Here is a 22,779-nt window from a genome sequence, read left to right on the forward strand (position 1 = left end):
GGGGGGAGGCGAGCGGGACGGACGGACGGGTCCGGGCTGCGCCTCAGGACAGCCTGAAGAAGGGAGCGGGCAGAGAGCGAGAGAGCGGGGAGGAGAAGGCAGCCACTTCGGCGGCGCATCCCAGGAAGAGTGCGACCCTCCCCGCCACCCTCCCTCTCCCGCCGTCAGCAGCTCGTCCCACGGAGAGTGGAACCGCTGGTACCGCCCCGGCTGGGACCCGCCGGCTGACACCTCCGGACCGCCGGGCGGCGGGGACGGAGCTGGAGCTGCTCGCCTGGAGCAAAGGAGGAGGAAGGACTGCTTGCCTGTGCGGAGAAGTGGGCGCTGAGCGCCCGTCCCGGCGGCCCGGGAGCCACACGGGGAAGGTAAATGCCTCGCCGGGTCGCTGGTGCTTTTAGAGGCGAGGGGCGGGGGAGGGCGAAGAACAATCGGTGAGTGTCTGCCTTCCAGCAGCCCGGGGGAGGGGGCATCCGAGTCCGGTAGAGCTGAGAGGGTGACGGTTTTATCTCCTCGATTTTAATCCGCATCAGATCTGGAGTTGAAGAGATGATCCGGCGGAGGCACGCTTGTCGCTCCCCGGGCACAACGGGGCACACCCCCTGTTCCTCAGCTGAGGGAGGTTTCCCTGCCTGGCTCGCACTGCGCTCCACTCGTGAGTCTGACCGGGCGCTGGTTTACACCGCACCCGTGCCTCTTCCCTCCAGCTGGGTGCGTTCCTGTGCCGCGGGGCTCTGGCCGCGGGGCTGGCGGGAGGGACGGAGCCTCCGTCCCGCAGAGGAGCCCGGGGCTGCCGGGGCCGGTGGCTGCTGCCTTGGGGGGTGGCCGGGTGTCACGCCGTGGGGCGTGAGCGCCTCGCCCCGCGGCGTGTCCGCTCTGTGAGGCAGCTGTCTGAACGGGACCTGCCCGCTGGCCCGGGGAGAAGCCGGAGTTTCGCTGAGACAGTGAAACGGGGAGGGTGGTTTCCCCGTCCCCCTCTAGCCTCCCCAGCAAGCTTTCAGCCCAGGAGGCTCTCCTTTGGGAAAGCTTCTGCTATCGCCTCCTATCCGAGATGGTGTCATTTAGATCATTAATCCCTGCTCAAGGGGGGGGGAAGGAAGGGAAAATAGCAACTTGCGGCCTCTGTGGAGGTGATGTGAAGTTTGACAGTGCCTTATGTAACACTTTGGAGAGATTCTTAGGTCTTCTGCTGTGCCCAGTTTTGTTTTTAGAAAGCAAGTGATTTCTCGTCTTTGTAGAGCATCAGACAAGCGATCTTTATTTGTGTTTTCACCTAAGTAAAGTGTCTTCTGCTTTGTTCAACTTGGAACAGAGGTACTGTTAGACAGCAAATAAAGCCTGCTTCTTCTCTGACGTGCATTTTTTTAACTGAAAAATTAGCCCGTGGAGGCATCTGAACAGTTGTCATAAGGTCTTTACCTTTTTGTGGATGTATTGTAGTTGCTTTTTATAGCGCTCTTAAAATTACTACAGGAAACATTTTCACAGCACTGATTGTCATTTATGTGTTCTGGAAGATATGATGCCAGGATGGAAATGACAGTAAATCAACTGTCTTTTAAACATTGTTAGCTTTTTTTATAGTATTTAAGTGCTGTAATGAACAGAAGCCACCGGGCTAAACAAAGTACTATGTTAAAATCAGACCTGGCAATTGCCAATAGGTCAGCACATCTCATTTATTGAAATCTTCTGGATACAGATTAATTTTCTTTGTACAGCTTTTATTTTTTTTTAAGTTCCTCAGAAACAGCAGGAAATTAGATAAATGGGTTGAAAGGTTGCCTAGTTTCCCTGCAGTTTCTCTAAGTGGTTATGTCTTCTACTGAAAAAAGAAGCTAGCTTCACACAAAAAGACAGGGTAGTGATTCATGACATATTCTTTAGACTCCTACTGCAAAGGTACGCTAGGGGGACTAGTTTGGGTTGTGTTTTTTTTTTCCCCATTCAATGGTGAAAATGCATAGGCTATTGTAATAAGACCTGTAAAATGAAGGGTTTTTGTGTCACCTTATAGGGCTCCATGATTATAATTGTAAGCTTAGAGGAAAAATCACATGTGTAAACTTAGATGATGAGTTCAGGGAAGAGGGATCTTCTAAGAAAGTCGTTCTGCTCCCTGCTGAATAGAGAGATAGGTTATTAAAGGTTAGTTTACTTACAAGAACAGAACAAGTTAATGAACAAACCACTCCGAACATTCTCAATGTGTTGGAGTTTTTTGTTTGTTTTAAATGGAGAAATGACCAAGGTGGAGCACATATCCCTAGGCTTCTTGAAAACTGCAAAGTGCTGATAAGTATTCCAAGTTTTAAATATGAAACTCTTATTGCTTAGGTGTCTTGTGACGACCCTTGATCAACAAGGCTGCAAGTCATGTAGAAGCCGCAGTAACTGCAGAGTCTCTGATGGATAATTGGATTGGTAGGTTGGTTTTGCTTAATTTCTCCCCGCCCCCCCCGCCTTTTAATTGCCTGCTGTGGTAGCAGGTTCCTTTTCTCCATCCTGTTGATATTTAATTCTCATCATTTTTTATTTATGTTGTCTGTTGCATCTTTCCTGTTCAAAGCATATACCCTGTCTCAGTTGCTAGTAAGGAAAAATAGCTTGGAGGTATTTGGATGGCAGTATGTAGCAAGATATATTTATTTATCTGAAATATACATGACAACATTTTTTCTTCTCTGTTTAGATGACATAAAAAGATTGTAAGTTTTCTCAAGTCTGGAGAAATAAGTACTGTTTTTTCTTTGGAGAAGCACTGACAATAGTATTACTGATATGTTGAATTCCCAGGGCCAGCTATTCAATCTACAGGAATTCCAAAGTACGGTACTCGGAAAGCCAAAGTGCAGCGGAGTGGTGGATGACTGCCTGTCCTTTGGCAAATTCAGAGCTGTCAGAGGCTTGATCTGAAATTTCAGTGTGTAGGACTTAATATTAGCAAAAGTAGTATTCCTGCTGAATGAGTTATTTTAGAAAACTGGTAAAACTAGGCATCTCCCATGTGCACTTAAATCACTGAAGTGTTCTTAAATATAACGATTTTGAAGGAACAATCCTCCAAACTATTACTTGTGTGACTGTTTATTGCTCTAATGTGTATTTTTTGTTTTTACTTGGAAGAAGCTATCAGTTGTCAGTAGCCCCTTACTGGAATACTCTCCTCTTTCATCCTCTGATTTCTTTTTTTGTATGTGTGCCTTTATAAGAGCAATTTTAAAAAAACAAATGCGCATATACACAAAACCAACAAAACCCAAGTCATTTTTCCTGAGGCTAATATTGAGTAAAATTCATAACCTGACCAGAAAGGCTTTGCACTGTATGTTAAACTTGATCTACATGCAAACTCCTATCAGTGTTCATGGGAGTGCTTGTCTAAATTGAGAACAGCTTTGGTTTAAGACATTTCATCACCTGCATTAGAATAATTAAAAATACTATGCGTTTTAAGGGTGTGAGATTTCTGGTGTATCTGTTTTTCTTGTAACTTGTATGTGCTGATGACATTAAGATAAAGACTTACGTGATAATAGGGCATAATGACCAATGCAAGTTTACAGTTGGTTAATCTTCATGAGTTTGTCTTCATTCCCTCCAGAGCTAGGTATATTGGTTAATTGCCTAATTCTGTGGCTAAAGAACTTTCTGAAAAGAAGCTTTGTGTAAGGAAACATACACACAAGCACATGCACTATTTTTGCTCAGTTACTTGTCTGGGTTTGAATCATCTTTGTAGTAAATATTAGCTTTAAGAGACAATTATTGTTTATTACCCCACACTTGGCATAATTTAAGAGCTGGAGAGTGAGAACTACCATCAGGGAAGGTATTTTTCCTTTTTTTGCCTTTTTCACTGGATTCCTAGTTCTCCCCTTCCTTGTGGTATGCACACCTGAAGATAAATGTTAAGAAACGAGCTTTGTACCTTGTAGTGATTCATGACTCTCTGGTGTCATTTTGCTAAGTATTTAAGGTCTGTCCTGTGTCTTGTCAAAGCTTGTTCAATGCATGGCTGTAGAAGGGGAGTAGCAGATAAGAAATTCTATTTCAAATGGAAGTTGGTGGCTCAAAAATCGAGGAGAAAATTGCTAGAAAGGATTATCCTGGCCTTGGCACTGACTTTTAAGCAAAACTACCAAGCCTGGAAGCCTTGCTTAAGAGCCACGTGTGTCAGAATTAGAAGCAAAGTGTGTGGAATAGTTCCATTAACTGTTTCAATTTGCAGATCAGAGCAGGTCTGATCTTACAATGCTTGCAGTGGTATCCATATCACTGTTCTTTCTCAGATACAGCTACTATTTCCCCAATAATAGAGTTAACTGGATAGAAGCTGCACTTGAAATTGACAAGAAGAACCCCAGAAATGTCTAGCCAATGTATAACAAAAAGCTAGATCTAATCACATAAGCCTGATGATGGAGGAAGCTGGAAATCTCAGACAGTGCAGGCAGAATGTAGTCTTCCTTGCTAACTTCCGCATAAGATAGGTATGCTTGAAAACAATAAATAGATTGCTTTTTAAGAATAGACTTCCCTGTGCTTATGCCTCTGATCTCTTGACCTATGAGCAGATAGAGTGGTTGTGGCAGCTACTCTTCACCCATGCATTTTTGAGTACTGATGAGTCTTTTTTGTTACTCCACATCCATACCAGTTTTCTGTCCTCAGGGAATAGTTGCACATATTGACCCAGACCCTATGCATGTTGCCTGAGAGGCAGCCAGTCAAGGGTCACATCATTTAACACTGGCTGACGTTACTGTTTTCCCAGATATCTGTGAAAACGATGGAAACTCGTGACAATTTTTGATTGTTGTTTCGCAGAGCCGGAAGTAACTTACTAATACCAGAACCGTTGCTTTCTTAAATCAGAAGGACAACACCTATATCAGTTTAAACCTGCTTTTACATTCTGGTACTGACACACTTTTACAAGAAAACTTGCATTCAGAAAAAGAATTTTAAGCCCCCCTGTGCTGCTTCCTCCACCAGAAATTTTCTGCTGCTTTAAACTTCAGGGAAGTTGAGTTTTGCTTTGAGTTGCAACTTTCAACAGTCCCTCTAAAGTTTATCCCAGAATGCAATATGTTTACATGCAAAATGCCATCATTTCAGTTGTATCATTAGCTTTTGGGTTTTGTTTCCTGATAGGCATTTGGCAGCCAAGACTTGGGACTAGGAGAAAACTGTGTTATTGAGCAATCTTCATTTAAATACGGAGAAGAATGAAGGATTTTGATTTGAGGGGGAAGTAGAAGAGAGAAAGTGCAGAATAGTGCAAGAATTGTGGAATTTGATTTAATGTACTTATTTTATTTTTTTTTAATATGAAAGTCTTTGTTTTCCTACAATTGCCAGATGGACTTTTGTACCTGTTTAGGACTTGGGAGAAAAGAATGTTTCTCATCTTGGAATATAAAGTGCTACTGAGTGGTGAAATGGTGGGAGCAAGGAGAATTGTGAAATTAGATGTGAATTCAAGTGAATTGTTTAAACTAGATGAAGTTTCCAGCTAACAGGCTTCTCAACCCAGCTCCTTCTGGCTAAGTTTCACCTTACTCTCTCTGATTCCCCTGCTGTGCCCCTGAACCTCAGTCACCTTGGTGATTGTTTTCTGTTCCGTCTTCAGTTAATGGTACTGCTAGTCAATACTGTCAATGGAATTTTATGTTCAGAAATGACTGGACTTCAATATATGAATCTGCTTAATCTAATATTTTTCAGGATGAAGTTATGAGAAAGGTGTATGCCACTGGATAAAAATAAGAGATTAAAACCAATCATTCTAGCATTATTAAATCTCCAAATATATATTCTTTAGATCATGTTGTTGTTAAGGATATTAGCTTTCATTGTTTTCTAACAGAAGGGACTCATAGCCTTCTTGGTTTTTTGTAGAGCATGAACAGACATTAACTCTGAGGCTGTGCAAGCAGCAGTTATATTCTGTATTTCTGTAGTTTCATCTTTTTTCAGTTCTAGGACTGATTCTAGAATGTGACTCAGATTTAAACACAGGGAGGTTATCATTCATGTAAGACAAGTCTTCTAAGATAATATATTGGTTGGTGTACCTGAGAATTCTTATGTAAGATAAAAATGGTTCCTAACCTCTTAAAAGGGTACAGTTGTAGTTTTTAATTCTTCAGTGTGTACCATACAACTAGGTGCTGTTTTATCAAAGTAGAGAATTGGAGCATTTGAGATTGAGGTCTGTGTAAAGGTGGATGTTTTCTATTGTTATTTTTCAAATACTTTGTATTATTTTCTTGATCTTTCAGATCTCTTTAACATCAACTACATTTATGAGAAATCTGTTCCTCTTTAGTGACTCTTCCAAGTTAGATGTCAGCAGGTTGATGATTTGCTCTGCATGGTGGCAGAGCTACAGGAAGAGGTGGAATGGCTAAGGAGCATAGGGGAATATGAGGAGGAGATTGACTGGTGGACCCACACTTCACCATCCCTGAGAGAAGCAAGCTAGCCACTTGAAACAAAAGAAACGAAGGATACTCTACCGTCTAGCCACCAGGCAGATGGAGGAGACCTAGGAGACAGGGGAGGTTGGAAGCAGGTTACTCCTCGGTGTAGATGGTATATTACTCCCCAGCTTATGTCACCTTCCCAGTACCCCTCTACAATAGGTTTGAGGCCTTGGTACTTGAGGATCAGGAAGATGATGAATTAGATTTGAGGAGGGCCACAAGGATCATAAGGGGACTGGAGCACCTCCCGTATGAAGACAGGCTGACACAGTTGGGGCTGTTCAGCCTGGAGAAGAGAAGGCTGCATGGAGTCCTCATAGCAGCCTTCCAGTATCTGAAGGGGGCCTACAAGGATGCTGGGGAGGGACTCTTCAGTAGGGACTGTAGTGGTAGGACAAGGGGTGATGTGTTCAAACTTAAACAGGGGAAGTTTAGGTTAGATATAAGGAGGAAGCTGTTTACTATGAGGGTGGTGAGGCACTGGAATGGGTTGCCCAAGGAAGTTGTGAATGCTTCATCCCTGGCAGTGTTCAAGGCCAGGTTGGATGGAGTCTTGGGTGACATGGTTCAGTGTGAGGTGTCCCTGCCCATGGCAGGGGGGTTGGAACTGGATGATCTTAAGGTCCTTTCCAACCCTAACTATTCTATGATTCTAGATAAGGGATCACCCAGCGTAGAAGAGTCGCCACAGAAGAGTCAGAGAATGCCTTGTATCACAAGCAACTCTACTAGGAAAAAAAGTAGAGTGGTTGTGATTGGTGAGTTCATGCTAAGGGGAGCAGAGGGCCCCATGTCGACCTGACCCAACTCACAGGGAAGTCTGCTCCCTCCCTGGGGCCAGCGTAAGGGATGTTACTGGAAAACTCTTGTCTGGTATGCCCAGTGACTATTATCCTTTTACTAGTCTTCCAGGTGGGGAATGAGGAAATACCTTCAAGAAGCCTTAAGGACTTAAGAAGGACTTCAGGGCACTGGGGCAACTGTTTCAGGGTTCAGGAGCCCAAGTAGTCTTATCCCTCCTGCCAGTCGCAAACAATGATAGTGGTAGCATCAGAAAAATCTTGCCGATTAATTCCTGTCTCTGGGACTTGTGTCAACATCAGAATTCTGTGGGTTTTGATCATGGGTTGGTTTACAAGGCACCAGGCCTGCGAGCAGCATATGAGGTATGCCTTTCCCAAAGGGGGAAAAGGATGCTAGCCCAGGAGCTAGCAGGGCTCACAGAAAGGGCTTTAAGCGCTTAAAGGGGAAAGAAATATGAGAATGCTTGAAGGAGTAAATGAATATATCTTGGTCTTTAAAGGTTGCAGGTTAGTGTTCTTTAAATGTATGGAGTTTTGTCTATGGCCAGGTGATGCTAACGACCTGGAGAGGAAAACATGCACAGGCTATTGCCATTTAGCTGAAGTCACCATAAGTGAATGTTAAGGAGACCACAGTTTCCGCTGAATTATTGACCCATGCTAACTGGGTTAAAAATGGAGCACTTTTATTTATGACATCAGTTCCTATCAGTTTTGATGAGTGATAAGCAAGGGCAGGCACAGCATCTGACTGAGTAGAAGGGTATGGCTGTGTTGCTGGGCAAATTTGTAAGGGTGAAGGGGTGGAGAGAAATGAAGCGAGGGAAGCAGCACTGAGGTAAAGCCAAATTTGACAGGTGTCTGAAGGTGGTATAGTGTGATACAGAGCAAATTTTTCACATGCCCTGTTTGTCGTAAAGCTCTTTGGAATTTTCATAGGTGAGGTTCTGCCCTTTCTGTTCTAAAACTGAAAAATACTGGATTATGCATCAGTAATAAAGATTTCTGGGCCTGCAGTTAGTATAAGGGATTTCCCTAACTAGCTAATTTTGGAGCATGGTTTATTTTCCATGTTCGGTTTTGATTCTTTATGGAATAGGAATGCTTGCATAAAACAGCAGTATAAACCTTGGTTTATACTGGAAGTTGTCTGACACAGCAGTGCGTTCAGAGAATCACAGATTGGTTGAGGCTGGAAGGATCCTTTGGAGGTCATCTGGTCTCCCCACCATGCCCAAGCAGGCCCACCTTGAGCAGGTTCTGCAAGACAATATCCAGATGGACTTTGAATATCTACAAAGAGGGAGAGTATACAAATTCTCTGGGCAACCTGCACCATTGATCAGTTGCTCTTGCAGTAAAAAAGTGTTTCCTGATGTTCAGAGGGAGCATCCTGTGTTTCAGTTTGTGCCCATTGTCTCTTTTCAATCACTGAACACCACTGAGAAGGATCTAGCTCCATCTTCTTTATACCTTCCCTTTAAATACTTATTTTTGACATCTCTCACTAGTTTCAGCTCCAGGTAGGTTCTGGCTGTCCTGACTGCATTTCTGCATGCTCAGGCAATGTCTCTGTATTTCTCCCAGGTTACCTGTTCCTGCTTCTAGCTTTTTTATACTTTCTGTGTTTGAGTTTTGCCAGGATCTACTTATTCATCCATGTAGGCCTCCTGGCATTTTTGCCTGGCTTCCTGCTCACTGGGATGATGGATTTTTGAGCTTAGAGGAAGCGATCCTTGAGTATCAACCAGCTTTCTTGGACTCCTCTTCCCTCCAGGGCCTCTTTCAAGCAGACCCCTGAAGAGCCCAGTCTGTTATCCTGAAGTCCAGGGCTCTGATCAACTTTTCTTTTGTCCTGCGCTCTCCTCTGAGGATCCTGAATGCCACCATGGTCACTGCAATTTAAGGCTACTTTTGACCTTCAGATCCCTCAGGAACCCTTCCTTCTTCAAAAGAATAAGATCCAGCACAGCATCTCTTGTTGTTGGCACCTCTGTCACTTGAGTGAGGAATTTGTCATCAGTGCTCTGCAGGAAAGCTCTGGATTGCTTATCCCTGCCTGTGTTGTCCTCCCTGTAGATACCACAGTGGTTTAAGTCCCTGTTGAGGACTGGGGCTTGTGAGTGTGAGGTTGCTTCTGCCTGTCTGTAGAGGGCCTCATCCACTTGTTCTTGGTGGTCAGGTGGTCTATAGTAGTTGTCCACTGCAGTGTCACCCATAATGGTTTGCTCTTTAATACTTACCCATAAGCTAAACTCCTTGCTCTCCAGGTGCTCTTTCACATAAAGGGGTATTCCACCACCTTACTTTCCAACATGTCCTTCCTAAAGACACTGTAGCACTGTAGTCATACAAGCCATCCCACCATGTCTCCATCATCTCAACAAGATCCTAACCATGAAACTGCACAAAAATATTTTAATTCCCTATGTTTATAATCTTTGTGTTTATTTGTGGGGAAAAAAAACCCAGCCTCCACAAATGATGGAAACAATTCAGATAAAAGCACTGTTTTTGCCAATGTGACTGTGAGTACTGTGGCAGCTTCTGCTAGCCAAGTTATGTCAATCAACAGTCACTCTTCACACCATCAACCAATATAGCTGGGGTGTCAGAAATTCCCAAAGCAAGAAACTGTTCCTACCTAAAAGAGCTTGTAAAATGCAGAAGTAAGAGTGTGCTCAACTGTTTGAATACTGATAGTTTGTACTTTCCTTTTTTTATTTTTTTTTTTAGATAGTACATTTAATCTCAATAATTTATCATTTGAGTAATACTGGCTTATTTACACATGGTTTTGTTTGTTAAAATATCTTTGGAAAAAGTAAAATCTCTATTTCTGTGTTGCAATCCACTAGAAGCAGCAGCATGGGACAATTCTGAAAAAAAAAGATCTCTTTAGTTCTGGGACACAACTGCTTTTCTCTGTCAGATTGCATTGTTTTGGTTTGCTTCAAATTGATGTATTTTAAGTACATTTTTATATTTGACTTGAAAGTGCTAGAATAAAATCTTACAATAGTATATAACACCAAATTTTTGGACTAACCAAATGGAAACCTTTAGAAGGGTCATGACAGATCCCACTGCACCTGCTGTGTGATGGTAGTATATGAAGGTGAAATGCATCTAACATGTCAGGAGCTGAGTCATTCATCACAGAGCAAGAAATCTAAGTTCCCTTGTGTTTTTGTGTCTTTTCCTTTGCTGGTATTCACCCTGCCTATCTGACTTTGTGATACAACTTTTTTTGATCACCAAGAACATGTCTTGTTTGGTCTGTTTTTAGTCAGATACAGCTGTCATTTTTAGGACCTAGTGTCTTTGATTTATCAGAACAAAACAGGAGAAAATGGAATTTCTGGTAAAGTTTTACTGGATTGAGCACTGGTATTCCAGCATGCCAGCAATAACATTATTAAGAGTGAGAAGTATTTTTCAGGAGCTGTTTCTAATGCCAAATTAAGTATTTCTAGTGAGAAATCACTCTAATTGTTAGGTTGTCCCAGGTCTATTTTCAAATCCTCTCTGCTTTCAGATAAGGAGATTGTTAGATGATACCTAATAATGTTTTCGGTTGGATATTCCTGTCAAATGTTTACCTGACAACCAAATGTCATGGTTCTTTGTGGGTTTTTTGCCAACTGGAACTCTTATCTGAGTTGACTGTGGTAACTGAGTGCAAATTCCCACTAGTAACCAAGCCTGCTAAACTAGGCTGAACAATGGGAGGACGTGAAACTTGTGCTCCTTGCTGTTAACTAGCTTCAGTTCCTTTCTCTATCCTGTTCAAGCCCTTAATTTTTCAACGCCCTACTCAGAATCCCAGAGGGAATGTTTCTGCCAGGTTCACAGGGCTTCAAGCTGGGCCCTTAATGAGGTGAACATTAAACACCGAAGTGAAGAACTTTGCCATTCTTGCTTTACTTTTGCTATGAGTTGTTTCACAGAAATCAGCACTGCTAATAGTAGAGTGAGATACTAAGCAATATAGATGAGGATCTATCAAGAGTTCTGCTTTTTGAGATTGGGTCTCCATCCGTCAGCTACCAGTTTTTGCTGTGGTAGAATACTGGCGAGCATACAGTGATACTTCTGGATAGCATGGACTTCTCCGTAGGTTTCCCAGCGTTGATTGGTGTTAGTAGTATTAGACACCCAAATGAGCATGAATGGAGCAGATAATGTTTCGTGATGAATCTTTGCAGAAGTCTTTCCTGCCAGCTGTGGCTAAAGGACTACAAAACGCCCTAAAGAAGGAAATGAAATTCAGCAGGGCATGTAGTGGACAAATTGAAACAAATTACAGCTTTGTATCTAGCATCTTGACTGTGTTGGTATATGTGGCTTGGAAATGCAGTAATGGGAACTGCAAAGGAAAAACACTTTATTCCCAGTAACAATATAAAAGCTTTTTTTATGGTAGTATAGAAAAAATAAAATAACATAAAATAAAATAAAAAAATCCCAGTCTTCATTGAAGAAAAGAAATAGTAATTTCAGTTGGAAAAATATTAGTGTTGAAAGTGCGCTAGGTCTACCAGGATCTCTCAATATGCAGTAATTCCTTTGCTGTTCTAATACTGCAGAACCTGTTTTGATGAATCAATAAGATGGGAATGAAAACACAGTATACAAAACTGAAGTGTCAGCCATCCAGCCATCATCCATTTTGGTACCAAATTTTGCATCTTCTTTTCTCGCTTCCTTTCACTGAAACAATGGTTCTTTTATATCTTGACACTTTAGTATTTGCAAAGTGTTTTTGAAAGAAGAAATGCATCAGAAAGGTGCTAAGTATTCTTGCTTTCATTTAGAACTAATTTTCATTCAAGATGTTCTTGTCATGGCTTATACTTGGTGTGAAATCTGGAGGGGATGCTGTGATTTTAAGAATTTTGGGCTTACTTGTTTTGCTGGCAGAACACAAACACAGATATGTGAGGTTTTGCTCTAATTCTGTGGCTCAGGAGTAGCTTTTTGATGCAGATGAGGATTTGTATTCTAGAAGCTGCTTTGCTCAGGGCTGGCATAGAAGTGTATCAGAGATTACTTGTTATACCTAGATTGGGATGTGCTCAGTGCATTTAATTCAACTCTCTAAGCATCACTGAATGGCCAAAGTGCTATCATAATTGTAGGGTTTTTTCTTTCTTCTCTTTGCATATCTGTAGCTAACAGACTGAAGTTTTTGATTCTTAGATACTTATTTATTTAAAAACATTGAATATTCAAATAAAGGAGAGATTTTTCTACCCAGACTTAGCACAGTTAATGCAAAATTTCTTGCCATTGTTAAATTACAGGTGGGAAGAAGAAGTTCTGCAAGAACCTAATAGAAACACTGACATGTCTACCTGTCCCATGTTTATTACATAATAAACCAAAAATAAGTGGATGCTCTGTGTCTATTAGGAAAAACTTCCTTTGAGGTGAAGGCAGGTATGAAATGTTGCATAGTCAAAATTCTCATCTTTAAGGTCATTAATTCTTATGAAATTTTTTACAATAAATGGTGATCTGCAGACAATTTCTAAGGTTCTTAGTTCTTGACTTAGTGGGAAATGCAGATTCTTGTGTTATTTTTCCATCTGCCTGTGCATCTGTAAAACATTCAGGAATTCACAATCTGAAACCATTGATGTGAAATAAAGTGTAAACTGATACAGGTCTAATTTCTGTAAATACAACTTGGGAAATTGTATTAGGCATATTGCAGAGCCGTTAAGGCTTGCTCCAACTATATAGGAATGTAATGGCATTACGCCTGTTGCCTTGAATTTTGGAACAGGATCCGAATAAATGATCCTAAATAGTTCCAAGAACTGTTGTCTTTGGCTCTGAGTGGTATTTATTACCTCTAAAGTTTTGCCTTCAACAGTTGTCTTTATTCAAGTGCATGCTTACTTTCTGTAAGAAATGATGGCTTACTTCACAGGACAAATGGAGGACTTAGATGGTATCTCCATTCGCCATTTCAGTACTATGGGAAATTTCATGTCATAAGAAGCACATTTCCCTCTGTATAAATGTGAAATTGCGTTGTGAATGAAATCTCTTAATTACCACTCAGCTTTGCTAGTTTTTTACTTGAGTCAGCAGCTGTCTTCCTGAAAAGCACCAACATTTTGAAGCAGAAATTTAGTACTGAAGATTTTAATCCAATTTCATTCTTCCTCATCATTAAGAGAATGGTGGTGTAGCAGTCAGGAAGAAAAGCATTCTGCTTTTATAAACAGTACTCAACTTCTTGTATTAGTAAATTAGAACAGCATGTTCATGTTTATTCTTCACCTCCTCACTGACTCTCTCACTTCTGGTTTTGCTTCTAGTTTTTGGACCCCACCTTTCACTTTGGAGCTTCATTTTTTTTTTTACTAACCTAAGTTTCAATGCACATTTTAGGTCAAATGTATATATGTATCTCTGGGAAAAGGCTGTTGCCTTGAGACCAAAAGTGCGCAATTACTGACTCCAAAAACCAAGCTTACGGTAAGCTAGGTTGTGGGATTTTTTTTTTTTTATTTATGTGTGAAAGTGTTCTTAGAAATTGAGGGGAGTGTGTGTTTAATGATGTCTGTAATTTCGACAGACGTTGGGTGTCGTGATGACCTCTGTAAGATTTGTGGGCTACTTGGTGAAATCTTTTAATTGCACCAAGGATTTTTAATTTTCACTTAGGGTTGCACAGAGCATCAATTTTATCGGGAGTCCAGGTTGAAATCCTAATCTGTGCTATATGTAAATTGAGCAATTTTCCTTAACTGTAGTCTTCGAGTAAGACTGTGCCATGTTTACACACTGTAGTCTGTAATGAATGTTCTGAATATCGACAGTGAAAATGGTGCTGTAATTTGGGAGTGATTACTCCCTTGTTGCATCACCAAATGTGTGGTGACTGCTGTTTGCTATATTTGCCCTGTTTCCTCTTGTGTTTCAGCTGTATTTCCCTGGTTTAGCCACTTGTTTTCCCTAATTTTACCCTTGGATCATGTGAGTACCTTGGGAGAGGCGTAGTTTCTTCATTGCACCACTGTTAGCACAGCAAAACCATGGGTCTATGGTGATGCCTGGCAACCACAGTCCATTATGCCCAGTATAGTCCTCAATAATGAAAGCATTACACAGTTGGACAAGACTGGTAGGACTCATTAAAAACACACTCTTATCTAAGGTTATCAAATGTACCTTCAAAGTATACTCTAGATTCTCTCTTAACGAATGAGAGGGTTTTTTTTTTTGCCATTCATAACTACAGGGAACTCTAGTTTTCATATACCGCTGGTAATAATAGCTAAAGTATTAAAACAAAGATGGATGTACTAAAAGCAAAGAGGCAGGATTCAAAAAACATTTTGTAATCCTCTGGGATAATGGCCTTAAGCCACGTCCTTGGGATTTATGCACTCATTTTTATTATTTGTCCTTTTTGACTGAAAGCTTTGTCACGAGATTTGGTAATAGCCTGTTCGGTGTGACTGTAGTCTTTTTTATTCATGTAATAAAACAAATAATTTTGCACCATTTGTGGGTTTAGTCATTCTTGCTGTATGCGTTTCACCTCTGATTTCACCTTCAGTGGCTTGGATGGAGCTAGATAAGGACCTTTTGCTCACTTAGTCCTGTCCCATGGTGATACTACACAGAAATGCCTTCAATTTTGTGCTTTGATGTATTGGAACACTAGTAAGATACATATGTACCGTACTTGCAGTGTATATATTGTGTAGTTGGCAAATGTGAATATAGGTTAGTAGAATTTGCAACTCTGTGTATTTTGACAAGCATTGCAACCACTAAAGGCCCATATTAAGATAAACAATCTAAAGCAGAGAAAAATATAGGAAAACCAGAATTTATTTCTTTAACTTGCAGACTTTACTGCAGCCTCAGTTTTACAGTAATAAATGTTGCAGTGATAGAATCTCTAAAGGGTGGAAGTGAGTTTCAGATCTTAGACAGCTAGCTTATTCCAAGAGTCATGCACTCAAGTAGCTGAAGAAAGCATCCATGAAAAAAAAGGTAACATGCTGGAGTAGGGAACTAGGAGATTAAGATATTGCTGGTTGGTTTTGCTGGTTTTGAGGTGGAAAATGTATCTGAGATGAATTTTTCTGGAAAGGAATTTCTTCTGGAAAGAAACACAGCCTTTGCCTTGCTTTTTCTGTGACTCCACATCATCTCACTACATTAAAACGTTACCTTTGTTTTTTATCCATAACCTGGTAATGAAAAAAATTGCTCTAGAGCTAGTCTTTTATGTCCTCTAAACTGAGTTAGCTTCCCTGCTGTGACTTCAATAATGCATCATTTTGTAAGTTCAGAGGATTTAATGCTTTTCAGGTGAATTTGTGAGTTGCTGTTAGATGGTTAAAAGGAAAATAGCTGTAATGGATTGGATGCAAAGCTGCTTCCCTGGCTTCTTTCTCATCCCACCCACTAACATGTAGAAGCATCTACCTCTCATCTCCTCTTTGCCTGGTGCTATGTGTGAGTGCGTTTTGACAAACATTTTATGAACAGAGATCTATGAGGTGAAATAACAGTGGTGAGAAACGCAAATAGTTCTGACTTAGTAGATAACTATTTGCGTGTAGAGGGTGATGCTTTAGCAAATAAAAATATTTCTGTAGTAAAAGTTGCCGCAGCAAATTAACCTGTCTCCTCTAGCTCTGTTGAAATAGAGCATCTCTAAATTTATAAGTTACTTAGAATTAAAAAAAAAAAAAAAAGTAGGGGCTTTTGGCCTATATTCTTCATAGAAGTTAGAAGATACTTTTTCTTTCTGTAAGGTTTCTTGAATATATATTCTGTCTGGAATATATATTCTGTCTGAGTTATCTGAATGCTGTATAAAGGAAGAATTTTTTCAGTTAGGACACTTTCAAGATGATCATGTTGTGACAACACAAATGGCTTTGTTTTTAAGATTTCAGACATAGTATATTTACAGATAGGAATTATGACTGAAATATTTTCCATATGTGGAGGAAATATTGATGTTGCATGTTGATTCACAGTAACTTAGGGTAGTTTTCCAAGTATGCATGATACAAGTATTACTTCACTTACTGAAACACGTGTGTATGTGGCGTTTCCAAGATGGGAGGGTAAAACGAGTTTGAACCACTACATTTTATTTTGTTGTGCGAACTTGGTGTAGTGATTTTACCTGTTACTTACTCTGCTGGTGTAAGGAGTATTTTAGGTACTTTGACTGGAGAGAATGAATTAGTGTGCTCTGGAAACATATCCAAATCTTTCACAAGTAACACTATATAGCGTAGACAAAGCTTTAAATTATATTGCTAGTATCATGCAATTGAAGGATTGTTCTCATTTGAATTTAATCTTATAGCTCTCTGTGTCTGGTAAGGAACCTGCAAAAGGGAGAGCCAGGCAGTACTGGGAGATTCTGGAATAATATCCAAGGCAGCTACAGCCAAATTGGCTGTTGGGTGCTTAGTTTATACATGTCTTAATAGAATATATTCTTGGCCTAACAGGGTTAACCAGTGTGAATTCCTACGGGTTTCTTCTGTGTCCACTTGGTTTGCCTACATCTGTCCAGATTTTCATACTTTCAGCAGCTCATAATCAAAAAAGTTTGTAAAGCTGAAGTGGGATGGGGATCCTGGGGATGTGGAAACTTTCATACAGGGTATGAGTATGTTCTCCAAGTTGCATGCTGCTGGCTTCTGAAGGTTTTTTTGAGCATGGAAGATAGTAAAACAGTAAGAGCATTACAGCTCTGTAAAACCAAGTGCCGTTTTTTGTTCCTTGATGACTGTCCCTTTGCATTCATATACCAGAAGTGTGTTACAACTGTGTTTTAAATCAACTCTTTGCTTACTTGTACTGTTATAATGTGCCTTGAGGTTTGAAAGAGGTGCTATACTTTCAATCACACTTAAAACCAACCATACAAAAGAATTTGATAGAAATAAAACTCATCCCTGGTCAAGTACTTGGTAGATCTCTTTATTGTGACAACTGTGTAAGTTTTTGGGAAGATCCTCTCTGCACCAGAACCCCTCATTCAGTCAGTTTCAATCACAACAGTCAGTGGAGTTTCTAGCTAGAGTGGTCCAGTGGAACAAAAAGGGGTACAAAATAGATAGCTGAGCTACTAAAAGGTCAAGCATTTCATGTGACTTAAGAGATCTGACTTTCAGGATTGAACGACTTCATTTACAAATCTGTCCAACCCTATCATAACTTAGTAAAATGACTGTCTGTTGCTTCACTGGTGGGCTTGCAAGGTTCTTTAGTGTATGGGTTACTCCTGGTAAGAAGAAACCTTGTCATCCTGCTGAAGCCTGGAGAGAACATACTGTGGACTTCTCTAAAACAAACAAATAAACAAAAAAACCTCCATAGTTGAAGGTTTGCCTCATTAATGTGATTAAATGTTGATTGTTTGAGGGGAAGAAGTTGGTAGGCTTCCTTACTGATTTGTGTTTTTTGTCTTTTGAAAATGCACTTCTTTACTCTTATGTCCATGTAAGATGCTTTTTGTTTTTATGAATTCATTTTGTTACATTTTTTGCATTCAGTGTTATTCAAATTGATCTGCTTCTCTTTTTCTGCTTCTGCAGTTGTAATATTGAAGCTGACTGTTGTCCAGAGTATATTTCCTTTTGTGTTGTCTTTCCTTCAAAATGTTAGCCTGACAGTAAATTGTGTAGTGTTTTGTTTTTCCCCTAGGGATAGTTGCAGAGATTAGCAGGACAATGAAATAGTAGGGGGAAGCATCTGGAAGGCAAGACTTTCCAGATGGATATACTTTTGAGATATAATAATGGATGTGCATGGTATTTTGTTTTGTTTTTCAAGAGAGTAGGGTGCAGAAATTTTGCTCTGCATCTCTTAGTATTTTCATTTGTCTCTTTTTCATAATGAGATGTTTGTTAATGCCAGAGGAATTACTCTGATCATTTGACCCGATGGAATCAGGCTTTAGAATTCCAGCAGCTATTCCTGGCTCCAGGAATTAAAAATCCATAAATAATGATTAAGATGTATGCAGTACTGAGATTTTCCATCTTCATTTTTGAAATTTTGAGTCATAAAGAAGGTACCACATTTCACAGTTTGACCCACTGATTGTTTATCTTGCATTGTCAGTTATGTGTCCTGGTTTCTTCTCCAGGTATTTCTGTAGGAAGCCAATTGATCAGCATGGATTAAAAGCACAGACTATTCAGAAAATACAGTACACAAGTGCCCAGCTGACCTTGAGAAAATATTTAAAGAGCATGAATCAAACAAAAATTATGTGAGCTCAAAAGACTGGATACCTATACTGAGGTTAGTAGTAGCAAATCTTAAGTGGTATAAACAACTGCAGTTTTTAAAAAAAGCTTAAGAATATGACAGCACGTTCTGTTAGTAGCTCTCTGAATACAGTAGGTCAGTTGGAATAAAAAAAGGCTTTGCATTTCTCAACAAAAGATAACTATATCCAACAGATGGGAGCCAGCTAAAAGTTTCAAATTAACTTCTCTAGCAAGAATAAAAACCTAGATGCTATTTGGAATTATTCTTTTCCCTCCTTCTAAAATTCCTTGTTGCTTTTTGGCTGGTCCAAGATTCAGTATTACCAGTAAAAGTACAGTATTTTCCCACAAGATGATCTGTAATTGAAGGAAAAGAACAGGTTATGTTTCAATAACAGTTCTTAAAATCACTCTATTGAAATTTAAACTAACCTGTCTCTGGAAATAAGCAAATTCTTTTTCCCTGTAAAGCTAACTCATTTCTTCTCTAAGCCAAGTAGTAACCTGATATTTTTCTGAACAAAGTGAAAATCAATAACTGAACTTGGACAATCTGCTCCCTTGATAACTGCAGTCTACTGTTACTTTCCTGCATTGGCAGCATTAAGCTGCAATTCAGTTTCTTTTTTTATTATAACCTGTTATTATTTGGTTATAATAGGAGATCCTTTATAATTTCAAGTGAGTTTTCAGGGAAATTTTATGATAATTTGTCACTTCATCTGTATGTTTGCCTAAATGATCTTTATAGGAGCAAGAGGTAAAGTAAGGGGAGAGGAGAAAGAAGGAAGACTACAGGACTGGCTAGATCACAAAGCATCTCAGACTTAAGTGTTGTTCTGTTTTTGGGGTAGGCATCTGACTAGAAACACCCCCAGCTGACATCTGTGGAGTATGTGATCAGCTTTCAGTTGTCCCTGAAACTTGCTACTGAAGCATGAATCTCAGCATCAATCTCAAGAAGATTAGTACTCATCTGTTACCCTCAAGAGATTTAGTAGTAGATAAAACTGCACTAAGGCACATTTCTGTGCAGTTCTCTTCACTGATGCCATTGACTGCTTCTAACACTCTTAAAAACTTTAAAACATGGAAGATTAAAAAACTGACAAATTCCTCCTTGAGCTTTTCTTGGAGTGGTCTGTTATGCAAGTCATCTCCCTGTCTGTCTTCCAAGCATATGTGTGATTTTTTGCGGTATTTGGAAGTTGTCTTTAAACTAGCTGTGTGAATGTTTTCTTGGAATGGCCGTGGGTGATACTCTGTAATGGAGGTTTCCTCCTAGTCCCCAAAGGGATCTCCTTCTTATCTAAACAGTTGCACTGTTCATATTATAAAAATTTGTATTTGTCTATATGTGAATGGAAAACATTGAGACGGTTTTGGTTTTGTGTTTAAAACTTGAAAGGGCTGATGAAGGAAAAGTTTTGTTTCAGAAATGGAATAACACCTGAAACCAAGCCAAAAATACTCTTTGGCATATCTTTTATCTTAACATATTGTGTGCTAGAGCCATTCCATATATCGCTTCTGCCGTGAGAGGTGGCATGCTAAGTTACAGAACAAGGATTACTTTGCACCTTCTCTATTAAATTTGCAAACACAAATGAGGGGGTAGGGTAGAGATTAGTCGCTTCATCTTAAAAGAAGTTCAGATCCACAGTAGCTGTAAATTACTGCTTTTTTTTTTTTCCTTCTTTTAACCTGATGCAGGCTTAAAAAGATTCACCAGACTTGTGAATTCAAGAACAGACTGCTGCATTAGCATGTTTGGTCATGTTTTGCTTTCTCTGCCAAGAATTGTTTTTCTATCTATTAATTGGAGCTGTCGCTGTGCATGCTGAAGTAATAGTGATTTTTACGTGCTGAACTAGCATACCCATCAGTAATTAGCCACAAGTTCAAAGTTCTGCTCTCTGGTGTATTGGTTAAGGTTCACAACCAAAGTACTGCCTTTGTCTCATGGACTCTATTTCAATTTCAAGATGATATTAGAAGCAGGAGATAATTCTTTACTGTATGTTCCCTTGCAAGTGGGTATTTATTCTAAGTCAATCAGCACCATAACTTAAAGGAAGGTGGTCTGCTAGGGTGACACCTGGTCTGGACATTATGTGTGTAAAGACTCAGAGTGCTCCTGAGTTGGAACTTCTAAAGGATTCTTGTAAAACGTGATAAAAAGAATAGTTAATTGTGCATTTTTCACCTATTGATAATACCAATTTCATAAAGTTGATATGTGGTGCTGTCAAATTGTAGGCTTACCCTGCTTGGATGTGCAATCCTGCAGTGTTACTCTTGGACAAGCTGTCTATGCTAATTTACTCAAAATACTGGGACTGGTGCGGGGGAAAAGCAACAGTTTGCACATGTATTTATGGCCAGTGGAAATCTGAAGACAAAGCAAAGTGGTTACTGACTTCTTACACTTCTCATTAAATTATTTTAAAAGCAGTACCTTTATGTACTACCTTTATAGTATCTTTATGACCATTTCAGGATGGATAGTTAAAAACTCAGATCAATCTATCAAGACTAACAAGTGTTAATGACCAGAATGTGATAGATAACAGCACCCTTAGAAACACTTGGCCACTACGGGTGTAGAAGTGGAGATTTATAAAAGAAATACTAAGATTTTATGAATACAGTATGAATGGAAATGCGTAGATGTGTAAGCACCAGAAGAGACAGCCGAACAAAGCGGAACAGTTAAAAGCGCAGCCTGTATTGATAATAAAGAACACCATTCCCAGGACAACATTCTCAGCAGTAAAATGGAGGAAAATGGTTTTCCAGACCAAAAGACCTGCGCTTTGATAAAGCCAGTGCACAGATGGCTTGTAAGCGGAAGACCCTCTATCCTAGCACAAGAAAAAAACACTTCGACATACCATGTATGCCATTTCTCTTCCTGTTAGGTTACAAGGAAAACAGACATACATTCCAAGTGAGGAAAAAACCCAACCCTGATGGTACTACCAGAGTAGAAACTGGCCTGAAATTTTTGGAAATTGAATTTAGCAAGACTTGGAGGCTGAGAACCACAACAACTAATGATGCCTAAGTGATGTGTAAAAGTTTGTCTGAAAGCTGGCTTGTCAGGGAACAGGAATTCTGGAGACATGGTATGGACTTGACAGCTATGATCTTGTCTTCTCTGTGTAGATTATTTGGGCATACGTATCTTGGTGCTTGTGAGAGTACAAGGCTTAAACATTTAAATTAATGAAATCTATGAGAGAATGAGTGTTAGTGGGTAAACCCAGATTATTTGGAGACTTTGTAAAGCAATAGCATGCTTTACGAGCTATGAGTTCTTGTATTTTTGAGTAATTTCTATATAAAGAAGATACGACTTACCGTTTCACAAAATTACCATCATTAGAATGGTTGTTTTGTGCTGGTTTATTAGTTAAAAGATGTTGTGATAGTTTCTAAGAAGGCAGCCTATGAAAAATCTGGGGAACTTGTTGCTTTGTAAAACAAGTGCTACATCTGATAATACTAAATTGTTATCCTTTAGACACATGAACAACCTGCTTTTGTGGATACTATTATTGTCATGATATTTGCTTTGGAAGCTTTTGCTGATTTCATTAGAAATTTCTTTAAAAACGTTAATTTCCTTTCCTTTTAAGGAAATATAACTTATTGTTTGTTTCCTCAATCTTGATCATTGTAATCAATTGAAGTGTTTGTTAAATTTTGTGAACTCTTGACCATCCATAGTATGCAAGCCAGAAAATACGGCAAAGGGCTTGCTGTGTTGAATTGCTTCCTTTTGTAAATTTTGTGTGTGTCACTCAATGTTTTTATCTGATCTTTGGACTCTTTGTATTGCCACATGTAAACGGTCACATGTAAACATCCTTGAGGGGGTGATATGTGTGTTTAATGAAGTCTGTAAGAATCTGTCTGGAATTTTTGTGCCTTGGTTGGAAAAAGGGGGTTTGTTGTTGGCTTTTTCTTTTTTTCTTTTGGCCTCTTATGTATGTGGTTTTACATGTATAGCCCCTTTTCATGCATGTTGGGAAGCATTATAAATGATGTGGATTTTAATGGCATGGAGTAAAGGTAAAATCAGTGCAATCTCCTTTGGATGCATAACACAGCTGATTCCCATGAACTGAGGCTGTGTTTTATTTCTGGCTGTTGTTATTAGGGCTTTTTCTTTGATGTTTCCATTGGCTGGAGGAAATCTGTTGT

At 39.8% G+C, this 22,779-nt stretch overlaps 1 protein-coding gene across 4 annotated transcripts in view; it reads left to right on the top strand.

Moving 5' to 3' along the window:
* Window positions 1-230: 230 nt before the first annotated feature.
* LARGE1 (LARGE xylosyl- and glucuronyltransferase 1) overlaps window positions 231-22,779 on the top strand; it is a 277,081-nt gene continuing 254,532 nt past the window's right edge. For 2 of the 4 annotated variants that reach the window (XM_062602675.1, XM_062602678.1), the window contains exons 1-2: window positions 231-365; window positions 2,335-2,421. The gene's annotated coding sequence lies outside the window, so the exon portion shown is untranslated. Of the gene's footprint in view, window positions 366-1,754; window positions 1,900-2,334; window positions 2,422-18,443; window positions 18,602-22,779 lie in introns of those variants that run through there. The other 2 variants (XM_062602676.1, XM_062602677.1) reach the window with 2 other exon arrangements.

This window comes from Pezoporus occidentalis, unplaced genomic scaffold, assembly GCF_034315485.1.
Source record: "Pezoporus occidentalis ecotype Australia unplaced genomic scaffold, CSIRO_AGI_Poc_V1 ctg78, whole genome shotgun sequence".
Lineage (NCBI taxonomy): Eukaryota > Metazoa > Chordata > Aves > Psittaciformes > Psittacidae > Pezoporus > Pezoporus occidentalis.